At 32.9% G+C, this 25,309-nt stretch overlaps 2 long non-coding RNA genes and 1 pseudogene across 2 annotated transcripts; 2 read left to right on the top strand and 1 right to left on the bottom strand.

The window, feature by feature from the left end:
• Positions 1 to 2,483: 2,483 nt before the first annotated feature.
• On the bottom strand, positions 2,484 to 25,309 carry LOC114272092 (uncharacterized; annotated as a pseudogene).
• Positions 16,745 to 18,780, top strand: LOC145806674 (uncharacterized). The gene is made up of 3 exons (XR_014350055.1): positions 16,745 to 17,580; positions 18,181 to 18,256; positions 18,628 to 18,780. It is a non-coding gene; the product is annotated as an uncharacterized LOC145806674 (long non-coding RNA).
• Positions 18,905 to 19,888, top strand: LOC145806675 (uncharacterized). Its single transcript, XR_014350056.1, has 2 exons — positions 18,905 to 19,002; positions 19,683 to 19,888. It is a non-coding gene; the product is annotated as an uncharacterized LOC145806675 (long non-coding RNA).

Genomic DNA, 25,309 nt, shown 5'->3' with positions numbered 1-25,309 from the left:
TCACAATAAAGAAGAGCAAAAAATATCATTTTGGCTGGCCCAAACTTATTTAGGAAGCTCCTGAAAGTTGGTTATTTCCAAGAATGATTTTATGAATCCTAAGTTTGTTTTTAGTGTTGATGTGTCAATTTTGTATTAAAGTAAAAGAACTATTGGACTACTTAGTTATTTGGGGTTGAAGGAGTACCAATATTTTCAAAAATTATTTTCTTGGGAAAAAGAATTTCATTTTATGCCTGTTTCAGTTATCTTGGTATTGTTTGAATGAGGTGTGTCTGCATGTGTGATACTGATCTCGCCACCATCACCATGTGTAATGATCTTATGGTTTTATTGATATGGAATGGACATGTTTGATAGTGGTATACTAGGATTTTGGCCAATGTAAATATCACTTGTGCAACTGTCAATGTTATGAGTATGCATGTGGTATGTGCAGTGGCTTGCAGTTGTGGAACTTGGACTTTTAAAAGGCCGCCATCCTCTTTTGAAAGATGCCGATGTTACCCTCAATCCTTCGAAAGGTTTAGCATGGGTGGAAAGCACATCATCTGATAAAAGTAGTAGAGTAAACAAACTCCTAAATCTTTCCCAGTTGAAGATTCAGACGTGATTCACAGAGAAACCCTGAAATTGAAGATAGAGGATTGCAACAGAAGAGCAATGGTACATTAGAGCAAGCTAGCTCTGTTGATGTAGTATTAGTCAAAGACGAAGGCAATTCTATAGCTGATGAAAGAGGCCAAGTGCTCCAAACTGCACAAGTGGCTATGAATATACTTGATATGACCATGCCTGGTACTCTAAATGAAGAACAGAAGCAAAAGGTATTGCTTTATTAGTTGCATACTGGTCTTCAATATATTGAATTTTAGTTAATAATGGTTAGTTTTACATGCTCTATATGTTGTGTACATAAAATGAAATATGAAACCATGAAACCAGTAGCAGTTCTATATTTTTCAGTTAATGCTTAAGCATTTTTTATTGTTAACTGGTTTCATATCATGTCATTAATCCCCCCCCCCCCCCCCCATATCTATAGAAATCATTGTAGGTTAAGTGTTTTAATTTCTTTATTATTATTATTTTTTTTATGTAGAGTTGTATAGATAGGTCCTAGAGAGTGCTACCCTTGTGGAGAAAAATTAAAATAGAGTTTGTTTCTCTCATTGTATGATGCTTCCATGTTGTGGTGTAAGATTCTGCTTGGCATTTCATTAGGATGAGTTCATAAATAAAAGTTGTCTATTTGTTTTTCAAGGAGTAATAAGTTTAGAAATCTTGATCTATTGCTTGATGTTATTATAGTGGTTGGTAGTTTTGATTAAAAGAGCATACAACTGCACTTGTAACATTTTCCATTGGATTGTGAATTTGTTTCTATGTTTAACTGTTCACTGAGGTTTCCATGTATTTATGTCCTGGCTGGTTGTTTTTTTAAGTAGTTTATTGTAATGTTTTTGTACATTGGTCCGCGGCAAAAAGTCTGGTTTTTAGTAGTGAGATTAGTGAATTTTATGATTTGGATAGTTTTCTTGGTTTGTATGTTTGTGAGGTCGTTATCAGCTTGATATGATAGAAGCTGGGGATGAAAGTTAATATACAGTTGTTTGGTGTATGAATATTAGTTGTTTTTTGCTTACTTCATAGTTGCTGACTCTGCTTGGTTTGTTCACCGGCTGTTACATTTTATAAGCTATTATCTGCTTACTGTTAAGCAAAGTTATACTCTTGTATATATATATATATATATATATATATATTATTAAAAATAACCTTCTACGACATACAAAATTATATCGTGAAAAATATAATGATTTATGACATGCAAGAAAATGTCGTAAAAGATTATATACGGCATGCAATGTATGTCATAAATATATTAAAAATGACCTTCTACGGCATATAAAATTATGTCGTGAAAAGTGTGATGATTTATGACATGCAAAAAAATGTTGTAAAATATTATATACGGCATACAAAGTACGCCATAAATATATTAAAAATAACCTTCTACGGCATGCAAAATTATGCCATGGAAAGTATGATAATTTATGGCATGACAAAAATGTCGTAAAAAATTATATACAACATACAAAGTATGTCATTAATGTTTAATTTATTACTTTTTACAACTTTTCCTGCATGCCATAAATGACGCTCAACTTTCCACGGCATGTCATATAATGGCATTTGTGTGCATGCCGTGAAAGAGTTTTTACAGCATGCATTGCAAGCTGTAAAAAGTCAATTTTGTTGTAGTGATCACTTTTAACAACTAAAATAATTTGTTCCTTGTGATCTCATCCTAAATTTTGTCTCCAAAATCTTAATTTGTTGTAATAATCTAAAAATATAACTTCAATTAAGAAAAACATTTTTTTTTTTTTTTTGGCCTTTTCCTTTCAATTGAAGTAGCCTAACCAGGAAAATAAAACCATGATCTTTTCAATTATATAACACCTAGCCTTCATTGCAGCTTTGCAGGTGATGAGATCATGTACTCTACAGCAGGTGCATCACTAAACTTCATCCAGAAATGTAAAAATGACCAAAATTTGGTCGAAATCGACTCTTTTTGAGGACATGTCTCTGGCAAGTCTCAAAGTTATTATTCGATTATTGACAATTTTGGTCTCCTGTAGTTGTTAATCTCTAATGTTTGGAAGATGATAGAAGATCAGCATAATACTGGTTGATCCAGCCTTGGATGATCTTAACCTCCGTGTTTCGTTGATCTGTCAACCATTGAGGATCACTTTGGTCTGTTGGAAGAATATCCAAGCAATGGGATCCTGCAAAGTTAAATTTCATCAGATATATATGAGAAAAGAGGTCTATATTATATATTACCAAATAAATTATTTTTTTCTTTTCATTTTTTTTCGTGAACTCATACATGTGTTGTATATACATATAGGTCTCATCATATCGGAAAAGAAAATAGATTACCATTTATTAACTTATCAATGTGGATTGGACGTGGGGTCGTCACAAGTTCCACTTTACTGATTTAATTTGTTCATTTTGTAGATTTTTGCATGTATGTCGTTCGTGAAAAAAATCAGATTAAGACAATAATTGTAGCCATACTATTTTCATCATATTTTGTTGTGTCAATACGTACACAACAAAAAAATACAAAAACATTTGTGAAATGCTCATACTAGCAGTGATTCAGATCCTTTTCATTTGATAAATTGAATGGAGATCTTCATTTTATAATCAATGGCTATGAAATATTTATATCCATAAATTTGTATTTTAAAAGTGAAAAACGATTAGGATAAAGTATTAAAATTTATAATAAGAGAAAATTATAAATTATTGATTTTAATTGTGATGATCTATTATAATCATTTTATATATGAAATGGAGAAGATGAAAATCCAAACAAACAAATGTATTATATGCATGGCATTATTTATTGTACAGATTGATATAGATGAGTACATACCGTTAACAGTATAAACTGCAACAACAGTTTCAGATATGTCTTGCAACACCCTGCAATTATTTATCAAGGTAGAATTAAACTCGGGACAACCAGGTAATTTTCTTTCATTTTTTTTTCTTCTTATTTGGAAAAAGGCATATTTTTCACATATACCCTGCACAGCTGTAAGGATCTCTTAGGCCATTGGAGAAAATTATGTTGCTTGGAAACGTCTGGAGAATTGCTTTTATATCCTACAAATTGCATTTCAAAATATGTAAGGTTCCCTTGCGCATTCAAAGGAAAGTATCACTTTTTTTCTCTTTTTTATTTTTTTGTTTTTTTTATTTTTTGACAAGTGCATGAAATTTATTTAAAAAGTCAGTCAATCAAATTATAAAAGCATATAGTATCAACTTGGAAGAGGAACAACGAGGGAAGGGGTGGCTGAAGAGTGACGGCGATGGAAGGGGCAACGGCGATGGGGAAAAACGGCACTAGAGGGAGAGAGGTGGCACTGACACTGTTGCCAACGAATATAGCCAACAATGACTATCTTCGATATGGGGGTGAAAAGGGAAATTAGAGCTTTAGGATTTGTGGGCTCAAATGTAATTTTATGTAAAAGTAAAATTGTAATAAAAAAATTAAAAAGAAAGTATACTGAAGTAAAATGATGATATAAACTGAATCAGTCTGATAGTGCACAAAAAACTAGCAATAAATTTGAAAGGGAATTAACATTCAGGGATAATTTTTAAAAATTATTATATGTTAATAAAAAAAATTATAATTATAATTATTAATATTTATAATATTTACCATTTATTTGTAATTATTTAAATTCAATAGAGAAGAATGAAGAGGGCATACATGGCCTCCATAGTAGGTTGTGACCCAATGAGGCCTAGGTGGGACCCCAAAAGAACTTATGCAATCCTCAGTGAAGCTAGTTAGATTGAAAGGCCATGCAAAAAACATAGTATCGTTGCTACCTCGGCCAATGGGTATCACCATCTCACTGCATGTCTACATAAATAAAATCAATAATCTTCAATTAGACAACTAATTAACATGGTACTGTACGTATCAATTAGTATATCAATTAACATAACAACATATGTTATAGTATTATAATTTTAAAACTATAAATCCCACCTATTATACAAACTACAAATATTCAAAGTTAATAAAATTATATCATATTATCTGTTAGTACACTAATTAATATACCAATTAATATTTAATTTTATTCACTAATTAAATATCACACAATTCCAGTAAGCACACAAAATAAAGTGACCTTTGCATTCCGTTTGGATAGTAAAGTGAGAATAAAAAAAAAATGATTGTATTTTTTATTATTTTATATATATATATACATATTTAGACAAGTAAAAAAGTAAAGTATGTAAGAGAGAAATATGAGGGAAAATTTTTTTTCTCTTACTTTGTAATTTAATGGACAATATTAGTATTATAAATATTTTACATTCTCACCAAATCTTTTTCATGAGAAATTAAATAAACTTAGTAAGAAAGTTCTATCTCTCACTATTTGTAATTACTTTTCACCATTTCTTACTCAATGTATAAGCTAACTATAAGAAAATAGTTTGCTTTCTTATTATTTCTTATCATTTGTCACAAAATCACCCCATCCAAATGGGACGATAGTTGCATCAATAATAAATTGAGAAAATTTCATTTGTGCCCTTATATTTTGTCTCAATTTTCAATTACACCCCCAACTTTGAATAATTTCAATTTTCCCCCCAAAGTTTTTGAAATCGTATCTGTGAAGTCCCTTTGTGTTGTCAATTCCGCAAACAAACACATTTAAATTGTATTTTGGTGTTTTGTTTTTTTCTTGGACCGCTTGAGTACAACTTTGGTGGCTCGAGCGAATAATCTTGTCTCTCAGTAGTTCAGTCATGTTTGCATAAATATTGGGATGATTGACTCTGCGCTTAAGTAAACTTTTCATCGCTCGAGCGAGGGCACTTATGGTTTCTCTACATACAAGACACACCGCTTGAGCAACCATTCCTTCGCTCGAACGGTCACCGCGACCCTGCTTCCTATAAAGTTGAGCAAAAGACTAATTTTAGGGTTATGACGTCCAGATCTAAAATCTAAGATTTTGTTCTTGCTTCTAGAGGTTTTTTTTTTTCCCTTGTTTCCCTTGATGTCTCTGTGAGATTGATCGCAACATATGAGTTAAGTTGATCGTATTAAGGGGGTTTGTTTAATTCTTCTAATCAAAGAGAGTTTGATTGGTGGATTCTGAAAATTCGGGCGTGAAGGCTTTGAAGGAGTTCAAAATGGCTCGTTGTTGTGGACTCGACGTGGGTGTTGTGGATTCACATCAGGCTAATCAATTCCGAGGTGAAGGCGTTGGTGAAAGATGCACAAGTGGTAAAAGACAGTTCTTCAACGTGTTGAATAATTGTTGGTCATCTTGCATATTTTCATTATCTTCATAGTAAATTGATTAGTGACGTTTCGCTCATAATTTTTTATCACAATTGGAGGTGTTTCAATTGTGATTTTTTCTACGTTAAAATCGTTACACTTTACACACAACCACCATCAGCAGACACTACAAGAAAAAACACTTTCCGTGACCAACATTTTGGTCGCAAAAAGTACCATATTTGGTCGCTAAAATCTTTTCGCGACCAAAATATGTTGGTCGCGAGTTGGTCACTAAAGCCTTGTCACAGATAGTTTTCTGCGACCAAAAAAGCCTTCGATCGCTAAAAGTGACCATTCGCGACCAACTTTTTTGGTCGCGGAAAGTCCAATTCATATTATCCAAAAGTAAACTTTTAGCGACCAAAGATAAGTTGGTCGCCAAAAGTCAGCGCCTTGACCCAAAAAAAATAATTCTTTTGTGTTGCCGGGACTTGAACTCCTGACCAAGGGGTCACCATGCACCCAATCCACTCTGCTAATACCATGCTTCCTGTTCATATTTGGCAAAAAATATATATAACTCATAAAAATTGGGTTATATATTATTTTATAAAACTTTTAATGCCTAAACAGAAAAATAGCATGTAATTACAGTAATATCATATATTTTTTTTCAATTTATCCCGCCATAACTTTCCGCGACCAACTTTTTTTTTTTGGTCGCCAAAGGGATCTTCCGCGACCAAAAAAGCCTTTGGTCGCCAATAGTATACTTTCTGCGACCAACTTTTTTTTTTTGTCGCCAAAAGGTGATCTTCTGCGACCAAAAAAGCCTTTGGTCGCCAATAGTATACTTTCTGCGACCAACTTTTTTTTTTTGTCGCCAAAGGGTAATCTTCCGCGACCAAAATAGCCTTTAGTCGCCAATAGTATACTTTCCGCGACCAACTCTTTTTTTTTTTGTCGCCAAAGGGTATACTTTCTGTGACCAACTTTTTTTTATGGTCACCAAAAGGTGATCTTCCGCGACCAAAAAAGCCTTTGGTCACCAATAGGTATACTTTTCACTGCCAACTTTTTTTTGGGTCGCCAAAAGGTGATTTTCCACGACTAAAAAATTGTGGTCGCCAAAAGTTAAATTTTGGTCGCAGAAAATGGACTACTTGCAACCCCAAAAAATAGGTGGTCGCCAAAAGTGTTTTTTCTTGTAGTGAGAGCAGAATCACCTCCTTAAATGAGAAAAATACAAAAACACAAAAATAGACACCCAATTGGTAAACTGAACAAACCAATATTTCTTCCAAATCCTAGTCATCTCTAGATAAATTATGTTGCATACACCATACATATCAACAACAAACACACCCATTTGCTAAATCGAATAAAACCCACTTGGTTAATTGCACAAAATCCCAACACATGCTCATTACAGTGATCATCAACAACCAAAAACACCCACTTCACTTGATAGCGCAAACAAAGATATATATATACACATATACATACACGTGAAGTTAATGAAGGTGATGAAGAGATGAGATGATATTTATATATATACACCGTAGATGATATGTATATATATATAGAAGATGAGCATTAACTTCATCAATTTCATCATCTTCATCAATGTCACCACCCGAACCACCAACTTCACTACCACCGAACTCCATTACAGCCACCAAGAGCATCGCCATCACCACCATTTTTCAATACCAAACCCACCTCCTTCACAACCAAGTTTCATTATCACTACCATCAAGCTCCACGACCACCATTACTACAAGCTCTCCTACCATCACTGGACTGCTACCACCACTATCACCAACTTCGTTACCACCTAGAAACATGCTCCACGTCATGCTATAAGTGAAGAAGAAGAAGAAGAAGAAGAAGAAGAAGAAGAAGAAGAAGAAGAAGAAGAAGAAGAAGAAGAAGAAGAAAGATGGAGGAGAAAGAAACAAAAGATGAATGTTTTGAAATTTTCAAAATTAATTTTCGGATAACTTTTGGCATACCGAAACCTCCCGTTACACGAAGCAGTGAGAAAGTAAGATAATGTAGAACGAAGTAGGAAGTAAGGTGAAGAGAATGGTGAAACAATGAAGCAAAACTGTCAAGAATCGAGAAAGATATAAAGTTCGAAAGATGGCTCAAAGAAAAATCAGAAACGAAAAGAAAAGTTTTATTTTCTTTATCAACTTTCACAGCTCCAACAACATGCAAAAAGATGAAGAATAAGATATGTGAGACGAGATGATAAAATATAGATTCAAGATGAATTGATATTATTTGATTCAATGAATGAGTTGTACAGATTACATTGTATATATAGAACAGTTGGGGATCAGTCATAACAAACTCCTAATAATATCCTAACCAACTCCTAAGCTAACTGACTCTGTAACTAACTAATATGATGTGGCTGTAGCTGCGCTAACTAGAGCTGGAGGTGACTGCACTGCTAAGCTGATATGGGATGAAGGCTTAGCTGCTGTTGCTGCTAAGCTGAGCTGGGATGATGATGTATTCTCAACATGCCCTTGTAAGCTGATGGGGTGGTAAAACTCCATAAGCTTGGATTTAAGATACAAGAATCAGGCCACAGATAAAGGTTTGGTGAAGATATCAGCCAACTGATCTTGAGTAGAAATATAATGTAAACTGAGTTGTTTAGCAAGGACCCGATCCAGGACAAAATGACAATCCACCTCGATATGCTTGGATCGAGAATGGAAAACCGGATTAGAGGCAAGAGCAATAGAAGATACATTGTCACACCATAAGAAAGGGATAGTTTGGGAGGAAATAGCCAAGTCCTGAAGCAACATTTGAATCCAAGCTAATTCTACAGCATCATGAGCCAGTGCTCGATACTCTGCCTCAGTAGAGGAGCGAGACACAGTGACCTTCTTTTTAGCAGACCAAGAGTTCAGGTTGGAACCCAAAAATATGCAATACCTAGAGGTGGACTTTCAGTCAAGCACATCCCTTGCCCAGTTTGAGTCTGAAAAGGTATGAAGATCAAATGTACTAGGTTGATATGTCAAACCATAAGCAATGGTGCCCTAAGCATACCGTAGTAATCATTTAACAGTGGAAAAATGCCCAAAAGTGGGAGCATGCATTTGTTGACATGACTGATTAACAGCCAAAGAAAGATCAGGCCGAGTGATGGTAAGATATTGCAAACCTCCTACAATACTACGATATAAAGAAGGATTGTCAAAGGGTAAATGAGTATTAGAAGGAAAAGAAGGTTTGACTGCAATAGGAGACGAGCATGGCTTGCAATCAGCCATGCCAACTTTGTGCAGAAGATCTTGAGCATATTTCTGTTGAGAAAGGAAGTAGCCTGAGCCACTAGTGCACTAGACTGAAATGCCAAGAAAATAAGCAATATTCCCTAATTCCTTCATAGAGAATGCTTGATGCATTTGGGAAATAAGAGACTGAATATGAGAAACATTGTTGCCTGTGAGTAGAATGTCATCAACATAGATCAAGAGGACAGTAAATGAAGTGGCAGTGTGCTGAATAAAGAGAGAGGTATAACACTTGTTATTGCAAAATCCTTGGGAGAGAAGAAATGCTGAGAAGGTGGAATACCAAGCACGTGGGGCCTGTTTTAATCCATACAATGCTTTGTGCAATTTACACACCTGAAAGGAGGAAGAAGGCTACTCAAAACTAAGGGGTTGTAACATATACACCTCTTCCTCAAGAGTTCCATGAAGAAATGCATTAGAAATATCCAGCTGACGAATTGGCCACTAGTGATGAAGAGCAAGGCACGACAAAATGCGAATTGTGGGTTGTTTGGCAACTGGACTAAAAGTCTCTTGAAAATCAATGCCTTCTTGTTGAAGGTTGCCCTTAGCAACAAGACAGGCCTTGTACCTGGCAATAGTCCCATTAGAATTTCGTTTGATTTTAAAGGCCCACTTACACCCAATGGTTGTCTTGTGATGAGGCAAAGAAATAAGGGACCATGTCTGCTGTTGTTGTAATGTAGAATATTCCTCAGACATAGCTTTTGTCCAAAGAGGAGACAAAAGAGCTTCCTTATGAGTGGGAGGCTCAGAATCAGAATAAAGAGAAGAAGAAGTTTTCTGAGCAGACAAACAAGTAGAAACTGTTTTAGACCTAGTGAGCATAGGGTGTTTGTTTTGAGGAGGTCTAGAGAGAGGAAGCTGAATAGATATGGATTGAATAGGAATAGAGTGAGACAATGAAGGAATAGAAGGAGAGGAGAAAGGGACCATTGGAGAAGAAGGAGTACTAACAACTGGAGCAGAAGAAGAATAATGAGGAGGAACCACAGAAGAACTAGGAGTAACCACAGAGGAAGGCAAACCAGAAGACCAAAAAAATGTATGAAGCTGAGGTAAAGAAAGAGATGAAAAAGGAGAAAAAGAAGAAAGAGAAGCATAAGGAAAAATAGACTCATTAAACACAACATGACGAGACAAATAAACTTTTCCTATAAGAGGATCAAGACAACGATAGCCTTTGGCAAAGGGACGATAACCAAGAAACACACAAGAGATTGATTTGGGCTGAAGTTTATAAGAAACATATGGCTTGAGCCAAGGGAAACATTGGCAACCAAAAACTCTTAACTGAGAATAATCTGGTATGGAATGAAATAGTAGTTCAAAAGGAGATTTATTACTCAGTTTAAAAGAAGGTAACCTATTAATAAGAAAAGTAACAACAGCCATAGCATCAAACCAGAATTTCAAAGGCAAGGTAGCATGATGGAGAAGAGCAATGGTTGTATCAATAATGTGTCTATGTTTCCTTTCAGCCACACCATTTTGGGGAGGTGTGTAGGGACAAGAATATTGATGAATAATACCCTGAGTAGAAAAAAAACTGCTTCATTTTATTATTAAAATACTCAGTAGCTCCATCAGTTCGTAAAACTTGTAGTGATGTGTTAAATTGGTTCTCTATATAGGCCTTAAACTCTACAAACTTAGCATAAACTTCACTTTTATAGGCCAATGGGCACAGCCATATAAATCTAGTAAAATCATCTACAAAAAGAACATAGTATTTATAACTAAAATTAGAAGCATATGGACCCCATACATCACTATGAACAAGAGACAGTGGTTGATTAGTAGTAGAATTTGACAATTGAAAAGGCAGTCTGTGGCTCTTAGCAACACAGCAATCAAGACATGATGATGAAGTGTGCTTATCAGTAGTACAATGTAAAAGACTATGTAAATTTTGAAACTTCAAGGAAGATGGATGACCTAGTCTATTATGCCAAGTACTCTCACTAACAAGTGGAGAGGACTGGCTGAAATGCAAAGAATGCTGTCAAGGAGAAGAAGACAGAGGAGTAGGAGATGGCAGGAAATGGTAAAGACCATTGACATTAGAGCCCTTGTGAAACACTCTCTTCGAAAGCTTGTCCTGAATCACAAAATTAGCATCATCAAATGTGATAAAACAGTTGTTATCCTTTGCTAATTTTTGAACAGAAACAAGATTAAAAGAAATGGAAGAAGCATGTAAAACATGATTGAGTTTGAAAGAATGATCAGGTGTAGATAAAAGACCTTTACCAGTATGTTGTATAGGGACAGAGTTACCATTTCCAATAGTGATGTGATCTGTTCCTTGATAAGGCTAATAAGAAGTCAGATTGTTCATGTCATTGGTGATGCGATCTGTTGCTGTAGAGTCAAGGTACCAAGGAACTAGAGAAGAAGCAATAGAATAACCAGATGCAGCAACAAAAGCTCGAGAATGTGAAGGAGCAGATGAAGAAGAAGACTGATGATACTACTTTGATTATGGCTGAAATTGTGATTGTGGCTAATACTGAGAATCCATCCTATACCAACACTCAAGAGCAGTGTGGTTAAAACCACCATAAATTTGACATTGTTGAGTTGAATGAGGATTTCGACCTCTACCTCGACCAAAACTTGCTGTAAACCTGCCAGAACTACTACCAGTTTTGTAACCTTGAGATCGACCTCTATTGCCTCTGTAAGAGTTTTTGCCTCTGAAACCATAGGTTTGTCCTCCTGACTGAAAGTTTGCTGAAGAAGAAGAACCTTTAACAGTTAAAAAGGCTATTGTAGGCTCTAAGAAATTCTTCTTAGTTTTGGACTCCATATGGATAGCCTTAGAACAAAGCAATGCTGATAACTCATCCATGGTGATTGGTTCAGACCTAGATCGAATGGAGATGGTAAAAACATCGAATTTATTAGGAAGACCATTCAATGTGAGTAAAACAAGATCTTCATCATCAATGACGACTGAAGCAAGGGCTAACTGATTTACAATTTCTTTGATTTTGAACAAATACTCTTCCATTGAATCTGTCTTCTTGGCAACACTGTTTAATTTGTTCTTCAGTTGATGGATGTGTGATCTAGAAAGCGTAGTAAACCTCTTGTGCAAAGCAAACCAGATCTCAGATGAATGTTGACATTGCAATACCGTAGAATAGATTGTAGGAGATAGAGTTGTTGCAAGACAACTCAACAGATGAGAATCAACAAGATTCCATTGAAGATGATCAGGATTAGGAACCTTTGTTCTAGTTAAATTTGTGATCACAGAAGAAAGACATGGAATTGTTCCATCAACATAGCCAATTAGATTCGTAGCTTTGAGAATATTGTGAATTTGGCTTTTCCAAATCACAAAATTATTGGAATCAAGCTTCACAGTAATGAACGAAGACAGATTAGAGATTAACATTGCAAGATTAGATGGAATCGAAGAAGAAGTAGATAGATTGGCCATTGATGATGGATTGGCCATTGATTTGAGCTCGAAGGAACTTTACAGCTCTGATACCATGACGAAATATAGATTCAAGATGAATTGATATTATTTGATTCAATGAATGAGTTATACAGATTACATTGTATATATAGAACAGTTGGGGATCAGTTATAACAAACTCCTAATAATATCCTAACCAACTCCTAAGCTAACTAACTCTGTAACTAACTGATCTGATGTGGCTGTAGCTGCACTAACTGAAGTTGGAGCTGACTGCACTACTGAGCTAATATGGGATGAAGGCTTAGTTGCTGCTGCTAAGCTGAGCTGGGATGATGATGTATTCTCAACATAGAATACGAAAACTGAGCCGCGAGATGAATCTAATGACGTCAAAATGAGGTGAAATGGAGTTATGACGAAAATGATATAAGGGCTTGAAGTGGTGGTTATTGATGGTGGTTTGGTGGTAAATGAGGGTGAGTCTACATCTTTCTTTTGAAAATTAAGGCCAAAATGTAATTTTTTAACTTTTTTCGTTTTGGATTTGATGGCAGGAGCAAAATTGATACAATTTTAAAAACTTTGGCATAAAATTGAAATTATTCAAAACCTGGGTATATAATTGAAAATCAAGGCAAAGTATAGGGATAAACGTAAAATTTTCTCTAATAAATTTTATACATATAATTATTTCCCAGCCCATGTTTAATATGATTACAAATAAAATAAACTACACTAAAATTATTTTACCCATTTGAAGTCATGTCAATTTGTCGTTATATTAAAATTATCTTCAAACTTGGTTTAAATTCGATTCTATTTTTATTATTTCAAGAAAAAAATGTAAAAATGCATATTTTTAGGTACAATGCTACTGCATACATCAAAAAATACTTTAAAAATTATTCAAAATTTGAAATATATTAGTCATATTCATTTTTTAGGTCTTAATATATATATCATTTTTCAAAAAAAATCAATCAATCCCATAATTATAGTCTTTATAAATTCTTCTACAAAAGTAGAAGGCATATTTTTTTAAATCAATTTACCTTTTTTTCATGAATGTCTATACGATGAGACTTAAAAAACTAAACAGAATGGATCATCTACCCATCAAACAAGATAGTCCAATCCACTTTAGTGTACCACGTAGGATTTCATATTTTTCATGAGTGAGTCTCATGCACACTTATTAATGAGAGTCTTATTACTTTATTAAAATTAAAGTGGGATTACTATGATATGTGCATGTTGGTAACATTTATATTTAGAATCATTTGTTATATTTATAGAATTTTTTAAAAATATAAACAAAAATTCATTTGATTTCTATTTTCATTTTTAAAAAAATTATAAATAATTTACAACATCACAAAAAAAAAAAAAAAATTGACTTACTTGCCAATCCCAATCCCCATAAGGCAAATCAGAATAATTGTAGTGTTCATTGATATAGCATGACCTGTTAACTCGGGCAGCAACTACGCCGGCGAATATCCGACCAAGAATGTCAGTTCCGTTAGGTGCTCCGGCAATGCCACCACATACCACCGTTACTGGATATCTTGGTGGTCTATCATATTGAGCTGCACCCGAATACAATCCGTCTAAATATTCCTTGAGCTCAAACGAATCGCTCAATGGGCTGAAAAAAAAAAAAAAAAAAAAAAAAAAAAAAAAAAAAAAAAAAAGTGATGACAGAAATTGGATTAAATACCCTCTGTTTCTTTAAGGCTTTATTTGGATTATAAATTTTTACAGAAATTTAAAATGGTAAACGTTGATAAAATATAATTATATTTTATTTATATTTCAGTTGCTCTGTTTTTATTTTTTATTTTTTATTTCTTTTTCAAATCCTTATACAAATTGATGATTCGAACGCAACATGTCTTTTTCTATATTTACTTGGAACTTATTTATTGTTAGTAATGGTGAGATTGCTGATGTGGTGGCGACCATAGTAATAGGGTGACAGCAGTAGTATTGGTGGTGGTGGGTGGTGACTATAGAAGCGTGGAGATGTTGATAAAATTTTAATTTGAAAAGTATTTTCCCTCCCTTAAAGGTTGAAAATATTATGGAAAATATTTCTTTTATCTAAATAAGTTTATTTTGTATGGATTTTCATTTTCCATTTATACTTATAATACGAAAAATATTTTCCATCCAAACAAACTGACCTGAAGGGTTGATTTTCAAATTGCAAAAATGTTGTGTACGCAGAAAAATTACCAAAATTTAAATTTATAGCATATATTTAAATTTGGTATAATATGGGTCATGCTTATAGTAATACGATGCTCACATTCCAAATTCATAATACTTTTTTTAAATACTTTTTCTACATTGGGTATTGATGAATTCAACAGAAAATAATAGATACCTAGAAAAAAAAATCATAAATGTATTTAAATTTTACATTTTAAATGTGTAGTGTAGATTTATACTTTACACTCAAAATAAGGCCAAGTTTGGCTATCCTAAATAAGTACACACTTTTTATCTTTTTATCTTTTTTCCATCACATCATCTCTCTATTTTTCTGCACATCTTTTCGTAAAAAGACAAAAAGTACACTTGTTTAGGTCATCCTTTTACAAAAAGTTATTTCGGGCTCTTTAAACAATGAGTAATACTATAAATATTAATTAGTGTACCAACTAAGACATCAATTAGATATAATATTAGGTAGCACCATATTAAGTGATGGAATCTACATATATGTATTGTATCTTAGTTAATATATTAATTGATACACTAATTAGTATTTCTAACCTTTAAAGAATACCAATCAACCCATCAAACTTCCATTCAAGTTCCAATTGATCACCCCATATATTAACCTATGTTAATGATCCAGTCGGGAAAGTAGCCACGTGAGATTCACGGACACTTTCAAGGGCAATATAATAAAGGGTTATTTTGAGAAGATGATTATAATCAGTTTTTTAGTTAAAAATTGATTATAATTAGCTTTTTATGAGAGGGAAGTGAGTTATAATCTGGGAAGTGGATTATAACCCACTTCCTAAAAGACCCCAAAATCACTTGATTGCTCACTCAAACACACCCAAGTTATGAGGAGTTTCTATTCACACACACCTATTCTTCTTTGTTCACATCCTTCTTAGTTCACACACCTAAAATATATATGTATATATATTATTTACTCATTGCACACACTTTTATTACAGTTATATCTCCACACACACAACTTTCCAACACTCTATACCTGCAAGCAACGTTTAAACCTTTCACTTCCCGTCACCATTCCCACCTCTTCCTCTACCCACTGGCGACACTACCGTGACGCCCAACTCATCCCCCCTCTCTCTCTCTCTCTCTCTCTCTCTCTCTCTCTCTCAGTTCCAAAAAGGGGGGTGATGACGACGACAGTAGGTCGCAAACAAAAAGGGGTTTAGGATGTTGATGGTCGAACCAATGTGTTTTGTTCGAATGTTGATGGTCAAACCAAATTCATTGGTTCAATGGTTGATTTCCGAATGGAGGCAATTCCTTCGATACTGGTAGTTCGAATGGTAAGAAAATGAGTCTTTTTCCCAAATCTAGGTTCCACGATGCCTGTGTGTGTGTGGGGGGGGGGGGATTAAAGATTGCGAAGGGGTGGGAGTTGCGACGACAATGGTGTTGTGTCGCGAAATGGCGGGTTATGGGAGTAGTGGGGAGGGTGAGTGAGTGAGCGACGAGCGACAGGGTGGGGAGGGGCTTCAATTTGAGAAGAGGGGGGCTGATGAGGAGACGACCAGAGTGGTGGTGGCCAGCAGTGAGGAAAGTTAGGGTTAGGGTTAGGGTTAGGGTTAGAGTTAGGGTTTTGGTTGAGAAAGAAAGGAATATTTTGGTAATTTTATTTTTCGATAAAAATGTAATAAAAAAATATCATTCAACGTGTAGAAAGAGAGGAATAGACGTGTGCAAATAGAAGCTACCCAAGTTATGCCCTTGCACTTTGTAATGTTTATATATATATATAGACATATTCGTAGAAAGAAAAAAGAAGAAAAATGAGGGCTCACTACAAGAAAAGGGGAATACAACAACATTTATTTAGTAGCGTTTTTGAAAACGCTGTAAAATATGAAAAATCTAGCACACGATTTTGTTTTCTACACGCCGGTCATCGGTAAATGGTAGGACAACGTTTTTGAAACGTTGGGTTATGGTTAAAACGGTGTAGTTTAGTTTAGATAAAAGTATTTATTTTTCTTTTAAATTTCTTTTTTGCTTTTAAGAGTCGTGGGAGTCCAACAGAAAGAGAGAGGCGACTTCAGAGAGAGAGAGAGAGAGGGGGGGGGATTGACACTTGGTGGTTCGATCTGGATCGATTCTTCATCATTTTGATCTTGAAAAGCTGGTTCTGTATTTGATTTGAGCATTTATCTTAGTTATTGTTCGAATCTCTGTAATTTAAATCGATCTAGGGCTCGTTCTTCTTCGTGTTTGGGTGCGGCATGACTCAAGGTAAGGGATTTGTTGAATTCACCGAAGATCTGTGTAGTTTCATGGCTAAAAAGTAACGATCTGGAATGTATTTACGTTGATGTTTGTAAATTCAGTTTCTTCTTCACTCGATTTGGTTGAAATCTGGCATTTTTTGCATTTGCCTTTTGTGTTTTGCTTCTTTCTTCTAATTTTCGTTCTCTTCCTCTTTATGGTCCACGCATTGGGATGGAGTTCTTGATCACCAGCAAATGGAAAGAATGGAGTGGTGATAGAGAGATGTTGCTGCCGATCGAGAGTTGCATCCAACAGCCTCGGTATCACAGAACACCAGTTCAGTGGCTTGAAGCGTGGTGCTGTGTCCTTCATCAACAGCTCAGCCTTATCAATCTCTGCTTCAAGTAGACCAATTTCAAGCTCATTCGATCTCTACTTCAGTCTATACACCACCATTGAAGAGCTCAATCGAGTTTGGGCAGGTCAAACTCATCCAAAAGGTAAGTTAAGATATGTCAAGCACATTTATGCAAACTTAATCAAAATCACATATTTTTTCAGCAACTAAAAATTTGATTTCCGTTTTTGGATTATCTTTTCTAATATGTTCAGTGTTCTTTGCTTGTTGCTAAATGAAGGTTATTTTAGGTTGTTTTCCAGCTAGATTGTGGAAACACTGTCAATATATTTTCAAATGTTGTTAAAGCATTACAATGTGGCCCCTGTTTTGGAATGTTTTTCCATCTTTATGTTTTTGTTTAAATGTGCTCAATAGGCCCATTAATTGCTAAAGCAATGGTTGGCTATCTGTCTGTACCCGTATTTTCTTTTTAAAGAGATACTTGAGACCAATTAGAGAGGAATCCATGAATATTTTGCTATTTGCATCATAAACTAATGATGATGATGATAATGTTATTAACTGCTAAGAGAAGAGGGGTTTTCTGGATAAAATTTGCCCCATTTATGTGAGTATTAGGTAGTATCAAGAGTTGTCTTGCCTGGTCAACTCCCAATTGGCTTTGTATGCATTGTGGATTGCATATTGTCCTGTTGACTAATTTGTAGTCCATATGATTGTCGTTGTATTGAACTGTCAGGCATACATGGCACTTAATGATATAGATGCTGCTGTCGAAAGTTTCAAGAAGGCATTGGAATTGGAGCCAAATGATGGTTTGTGACAGTTTCTAACCTTGAACTTTTTATAAATATAATGCATTGTCAAAATATAATGCATTGTCAAAACTTTCAGCACATTATAAATTTCACTCTGATGAAATCCTAAATAGCAAAAGAAAAAAAAATTGACTTGGCAATAATTACCTTCTCTGTGGGCTACAAGTTTTATTTTTTATGGGTTTTTTGTATTCTACCATAACATTAATCTATTTTGGGAGATGGCTGAGGTCTTACTGAAAGTCATTTTGAAATTTGAATGACAGTTTTCAAGTACTAAACTAGATACTTAATAGTCTGGAGTTTGTAATTTTTATAGAATTGAGGTTTGAAACGTGATAACTAACTTGGTTTCTGGCATCTTTCAGCTGGAATAAAAAAGGAGCTGGCTGCTGCAAAGAAGAAGGTTAGTATGATTGCATAAAATCTGAAACATTTTTTATGGCATTAAATGCTTATCAGCTACTGGGGTTTGAATTGTTGGAATTGGGACAGATTTCGGGTAGACGAGATCTGGAGAGAAGCATATTCTAAGATGTTCCAATAGCAGTTGGTGGTTGCATGGTATGTTGGACCCCTTTTAAGAACTATTTCTCTGATCCTTTTTCCTTGAAAGTGTGGCTTTCTCATTTGGTTCTGGAATACCAGACTACCATTGTCTCTTAGGAACAATATACAGTTAGTTACTGTGCTAATTCAATGTTGGATTGAGTGAACTTGTTCAGGCTTTTTCACACATTCAGGTAATGTTGCTTTTGCTTTTCAGGCAAGTCCGGGTGACTTTTGTGTATGTCTACCAGTTTGCATCAATTCAAGAAATTTTCACTTAAGTTGTGGAGATTTCTTTGGCTGATCCATCTTATGATGATTTGACCTTAATTTGTTTCGGGTTATAAAATAGGGTTAGCTACACTAAGACTTCCTCAACTGAATGAATGTCGGTTTACTCCCCCCATCTATGAACCGGTACAGTCTAACCCCTCAACTATAAAACTGTGTAAATTCCTCTCTTGGAAGAAAAAAATTCATTACAATGGTGATAGCATGCCATCACCTACTTTATAAATTACCATGTAAGTATGATCAGTCCCGCTAAGCAGTAGTTACAAAATTATGTTGGAATGGGTTGTTACATTTGAATAGTGGGGTTCACCATCCCATATGTAGTTTTATTATTGGTTGGTGATACTACATGTCAATGTTGACATGGTATAAAGGAGGTAAACTGATGGTATTCTTTAATAGTTGAGGAGGTATTGGTGTGATTAACCCTATAATTTTTTGGTAATGACAATTTTTTTGGGGATCCTTTTTACTGGTTTTCTGGAAGAAGATAAATAATTGTTTTGTGGTGTTAGCGAGTTTTCTTTGCATTTGTTATGCTTTTTCTGATGGATTTTCTTTTCTTTAATTTGACTCCCAGGTTTTCATTTGAGGGTGAAGAACATGAGCATATATCCAAAACAACTGTACAAATTTCAGGCCAGGGCCAAATTTTAACAACTAGATTAATCTATTTTAGTTTATTTATTTCTGAGTTGTTGTAGCTACCTGATCCAATGTCCATATATTTCTCAAGGAACAACTACGTGTCTGGAGAGCATTAAATGGAGATATTTGCTTGACTAACCTTTTTTTTTTTTTTTTTTTTATCACTGTTAGTTTTCGGTGTATTGTCTTAAAATTATATGGGTCCATGATAATAACATGTGCTGTATTGGCTTTTACACTCAAGGGTTACTTTCTCTTGAGTATTCATGATAATAACATGATAATAATATTTTATTTGCTACTAATTTTATTGTTTTTTTGTTTGTTACATTTATTCTTTTCTTAGTATTTTAAATTTTGAGATGATGATGGAGTATATGAATTTGGTTATGATTTTTGTAATTTCAATTTTGATGTGTTTGGTTGAATATATATATATATATATATTTTGAAACAGGGTTTGGAGAATTCTAGCTAGTAGCAAATAAAATATTATTGCCAAATGGTTAAAATTTCATTAGGTTGCATCCTCTCACCCCAAAAAAAAAAAGTGCTTTTAGTGGCGTTTTTGTAAAAAACGCCGCTATAGGGTCTGTATGACGTCATCTCGCCGGAAGGAATTACCACCGGTGATTGTAGCACGATGTTTTCTAAAACGTCGCAATAAGGTCTACAATGGCGTTTTTTAAACGTCACAAACATATAACGACGTCTGTATCTGCGACATAAAATAAAAACGTCACCAAAGGTTTTAGCAGCGTTTTTCAGACAATTAGCGGCGTTTTACAAACGCCACTAAAAGCTGTTTTTTTTGTAGTGGCTGGAATGATTGAAATGCTGTGTTTGTTGGCCACTTAAAAAAAATTTAAAATTTTAAATTCTACTCAATTAGATGAATGTGAAAAGTAAAATAAATTTTAAAGATTGAAAATAGTTAAAAAAAAATAGCTGATTTTTTTATTTAAAAAAGAGATTGTTCTTAAGATTTTATTTTCTATTTTTTTTTTATGAACCAAAATAAAAATTGACAGAAATTTAAAAAAAAAATCACAAAAAAACAAAAAGATTAAAATAAAAAATGTGAAAGATCAGTGTGATTCTCAGGCGGGTTAACAAATGAGGTGGATTGAACTTAATTGGAAGTATGAAGGGTCAATTGTCACTTTCTAAAGGGTAGGTGTTAAAGTCAAATTAAGGGGTGGTTTGAGATGTTTTAAATAAGTATATTTTTTAATTTTTTTTTTAAAAAAAATTATGTAGAAAAGTAAAGAAAGTGTGTAGAAAAATAGAGTGGAAATGTTGTTAAATGTTGATTAATGTGACCCAAATAAGTGTATGTATGCAAAAAAAAAGTTTATTTTTTTAATGTATGCCAAACACCTACTAAATGTAAAATACAGGGTTATAAATGTAATTTCTTCCATTTTTTTATATGAGATGCAAGTTTTAAAATATAGGATAAATTATGTAAATGGTCACTATATGTCAATTTAGTCCTTTTTTCTTTTAATTTGTTCGATTTTGCCCCTTAATTTAATATATCATTTTGGTCTAGTAAATAATGGCCGTTAGGTTTGATGAACAGAAACTCAAACGATGTGTCAATTTGATCCATATGAAAATCGATTAAATTAAAATAATAGGTACCAAATTGACATATTGTGTAAAGTATAAGGACTAAATTGACACATCGTTTAAGCACGTAACAAATTTCCGTTCATCAAACTTAACGGTCGTTATTTATTGGACCAATATGGCATAATCCATTAAATTAAGGGACAAAATCTAGCATATTAAAATAATAAAATCCAAATTGACACATCATATAAATTACAGGAATCATTTACATAATTTATCCAAAAATATAATTTGCAAACCCAAGTAATTTTAAATCCAAGTAAGATCGTTTTGTTTGCCTTTTTGGCAAAACGCAAATTTAAATTTTTTTTACAATAAATGAGTTAAAAAAATGTGTTGGTGCCGTTTGGTAACACTTACATTTTCAGTTTTCTATTTATATTTACAAAAATTCTATCTACCAACAAAAGATAAAATTATATAAAATTAATAAATCTTTTATACATTTGTTTATTTATTTATTTATCAAATTAATTTTTATTTTGTGTTTGGACGATGATCTTGTGATGGATGGTTGTTAAGATTAAAATGTGTAATCAATATATTTAATATATGAAATATTTTTAGTTTTAGATTTTTTTATTTAATGGATTGGCTTAATAATGTTATCATAGTTGTCGTCATATTTTACTTTTGAAAAAATATAAACTAATTTAATGAAAATAAAAACAATCACCCCATTACATGATCATTATCCAAACACATAATAAAAATTAATTTGGCAAACAAAATAAATAAATAAATGTCTAAGAGATTTATCAATTGAACATAATTTTATCTTCAGTGGGTAGAAATAATTTTTAAAAATTCAAAAATATATTTTTGACATCTAGTTTTTGCCAAATTAGTTTATATTTTATCAAATTGACAATTTTGCCCTTAAAATTAAGCAATGGTATCTTCAATTGTCTTTATTTGAAACAAAATTTAAAATTCAGAATCAAATGTATTAGAATTGAAAAGTTAAGAATCAAAGTGATACAAGTCTCAAACTATAGGAATTGTTAATTATTATTATTTTTTTTTGATCGGCAAAGAAAAGACTTCATTGATGAAAACATATACAAAGTATGATAAATGACATCAATAAAGAGGAACTTTGAGTTAAATTAAGCTCCAACCTTCTAGTTAGTGAGAAACTAACAAAGAAAACCAAAAAAAACCAGCGAGCATTCCTTTGCAGAGCAACAATCTGCACAATTCTTCAAACTAGAGACCGTTAATGTAATTCGTTCTTTTTCAAACTAGGATTCTTCCAAAAGATTAAAAAAAAAAATTGCACCTTCAATCCTACTAATTTTAGTGAGATTTCAATTTTATTTCTATAATTTTAATCCTGTACTTTTATTTTCATTTCAATACAATAACAAATATGATCGGTTATATTGGTCCTATGACAGAAGGACTATACTGTAATAAAAATCAAAGTGTGCCATTAAAATTAACAAATTTGGAACCATGAGTATCAAATTATAGGAATCAATGATGTAATTTACTCCAAAAATCATTTCTCAAATGCAGGTTTTTCTAAGTTTATTTACCAAAACACAAGCTGTTTTATAAAATCGTGTTTTTAAAATGTAACTTCAAAATTTTTATAATAAACTTAACGATATTTTCAAAACACGGCTTCACAAAACAATAAGAATTTGATCAGCAAGAGTTTCAAATACATGGATCGAAAACTCTTTAGCTTATATATATATATATATATTTTTTTTTAAGAAATTACTTGGAAATCTTTGGTGACAATTGAATAGTATCCATTTTGGGGAATGATGTCGTCAAAGTAAAGGATGGGAGCTGGATGCGGCCAGAGCTCCAAGATCAATGTGAGGATACTTCAGCCGAAATCATGAAGCTAGCACTGTAAAATTTTAATGAAAAGAGATAAATCAAATAATAAAAATAATAATAAAGGTATAATATAGGATTTAATAATAAAATAAAATATAGACGTTGTGATAATAACTTACTTCCTCCGTAAGATCCTCCAATGACAATAACTGGAGAGTTTTGTACAGATAAGTTTTCTTTCAAATATAAGATCACCTCTGCATAATCTGCTATGGCTTGAGCTGAGCTGAATTAACCTTGATTTTTTTTCACTGGTCCAAGTGGAACTGATTGTCCATAAAATCGGTGTTGCCAAGATATATAAAAATTAAAAATAAATAATTCTTTAAAGTTTTGGGTGAATTATGCTAACGGTCCCTATAGTTTGGGGCTTGTGTCATTTTGGTTATTGACTTTTCAATTGTGACACATTTGACTATGAATTTTGAATCTTGTTCAAAATAATGACAATTGAATATACTATTGGATTTTTCAAGGACAAAATCGTCAATTTGATAAAATATAAATTAATTTGACAAAAATAAATATTAAAAAATTGTTTTCGAATTTTTAAAAATTATTTCTACTTATTAAAGATAAAATTATATAAAATTGATAAATCTTTTAGACATTTATTTCTTTTTTTTATCAAATTAATTTTTATTATGTATTTGGATGACAATCATGTAAAATTAATTTTTAAAAATTAATCATGTAATTTTTATTAATTTTTATCAATTTTACATAATTTTATTTTTGGTAGGTAGAAATAATTTTTAAAAATTTTAAAATATTTTTTTGACATTTATTTTTATCAAATTAATTTATATTTTATCAAATTGACGATTTTGCCCTTGAAATTAAGCAATGGTATGTTAATTGCCCTTATTTGGAACAAGATTCAAAATTCAGGATCAAATGTGTCACAATTGAAAAGTTAAGAAGTAAAGTGACATAAACCCTAAATTATAGGGACTGTCAGTGTAATTTGCCCTAAAGTTTTTGATACCCCAGATAAAAGCATCTTCAATCGTTGCATTTCAACAGTTAGCAATTAGGACTCCAATGGTTCTTTCATTCATGCATGGTATGTACAGCTGCCTAAAAAATTAACTAAATTTTTAATAAATATTAAGTAAATAAATAATAAAAATAACTAAATTTTTAACCCAGAAAAAGAAAATGAGTTCAAAACTTGAAAAGTTTTACGAAATAACTAACTTTTCAGAAATTTAACAATTTAAACATGTGAGTTTCTCTCAATTCCATTAATGTATTAGATACATTTGAGCTACAGGGACCACCACATGGCTATTCTCCCTGTTCAATTTTGTAAAATATTATTTACCTATTGTTCAGATTATTCATAAAAAAATTAAATTAAATTAATTCAATAATTATATTCACATAATTTCATTGTATTAATTTGTTAGTAAATTCATAAAATCAAACTTGCATTCATAGCTATTATTATCGATTAATCCAATTTTTTGTTAGATAATACACACACCCAAGTTAAAATGATGGGCAAATTTGATCATTGAAATACCACATGATGGGCCCACATATTTGGATTAAACCATCTAATTTATTTAATATATGAGAGAGAAGCCTAATTTTTAATTAAAATAATAAAAGAGATCAAAATAAATTTTACCAAAATGTCACAAATTATGTGTAGGTAAGTACCTCTATGTAAACTATGAGAGCTTTAAAATTAGGGGCGTTTTCCGGGAGAAACCCAATGAATTGTATATCACCATCTATTGGTGCCTCTGCACCAAGATAAACAAAGATTGGAGCTCTTTCATTTGCACCACCCCAATACTTAGAATTTATCGCATATCTTTGCTTGAATGTGGCATAGCTTTGAGGATTGTAGTTGAAGTGATCAAGTGTTTGGTTGTAAAAATAGGTTTCCAAGTCCTCCCAAACAAACGCCGGAATGGTGTCAGAAGGGTCTCCAAGAGATTTATGGTCAAATACACTGAGTCTCGGAATATTATGTGGTATTGCAGAAACAAAAGTTAAGAGAACTAGAAGAGATAATGAATGCCATCGTGATGAAAAAGCAATTGACTTCAT

The sequence above is a fragment of the Camellia sinensis genome, chromosome 14 (genome assembly GCF_055761805.1).
Source record: "Camellia sinensis isolate YWXY chromosome 14, ASM5576180v1, whole genome shotgun sequence".
Taxonomy (NCBI): domain Eukaryota; kingdom Viridiplantae; phylum Streptophyta; class Magnoliopsida; order Ericales; family Theaceae; genus Camellia; species Camellia sinensis.
This window is presented reverse-complemented; position numbering and strand designations above follow the sequence as displayed.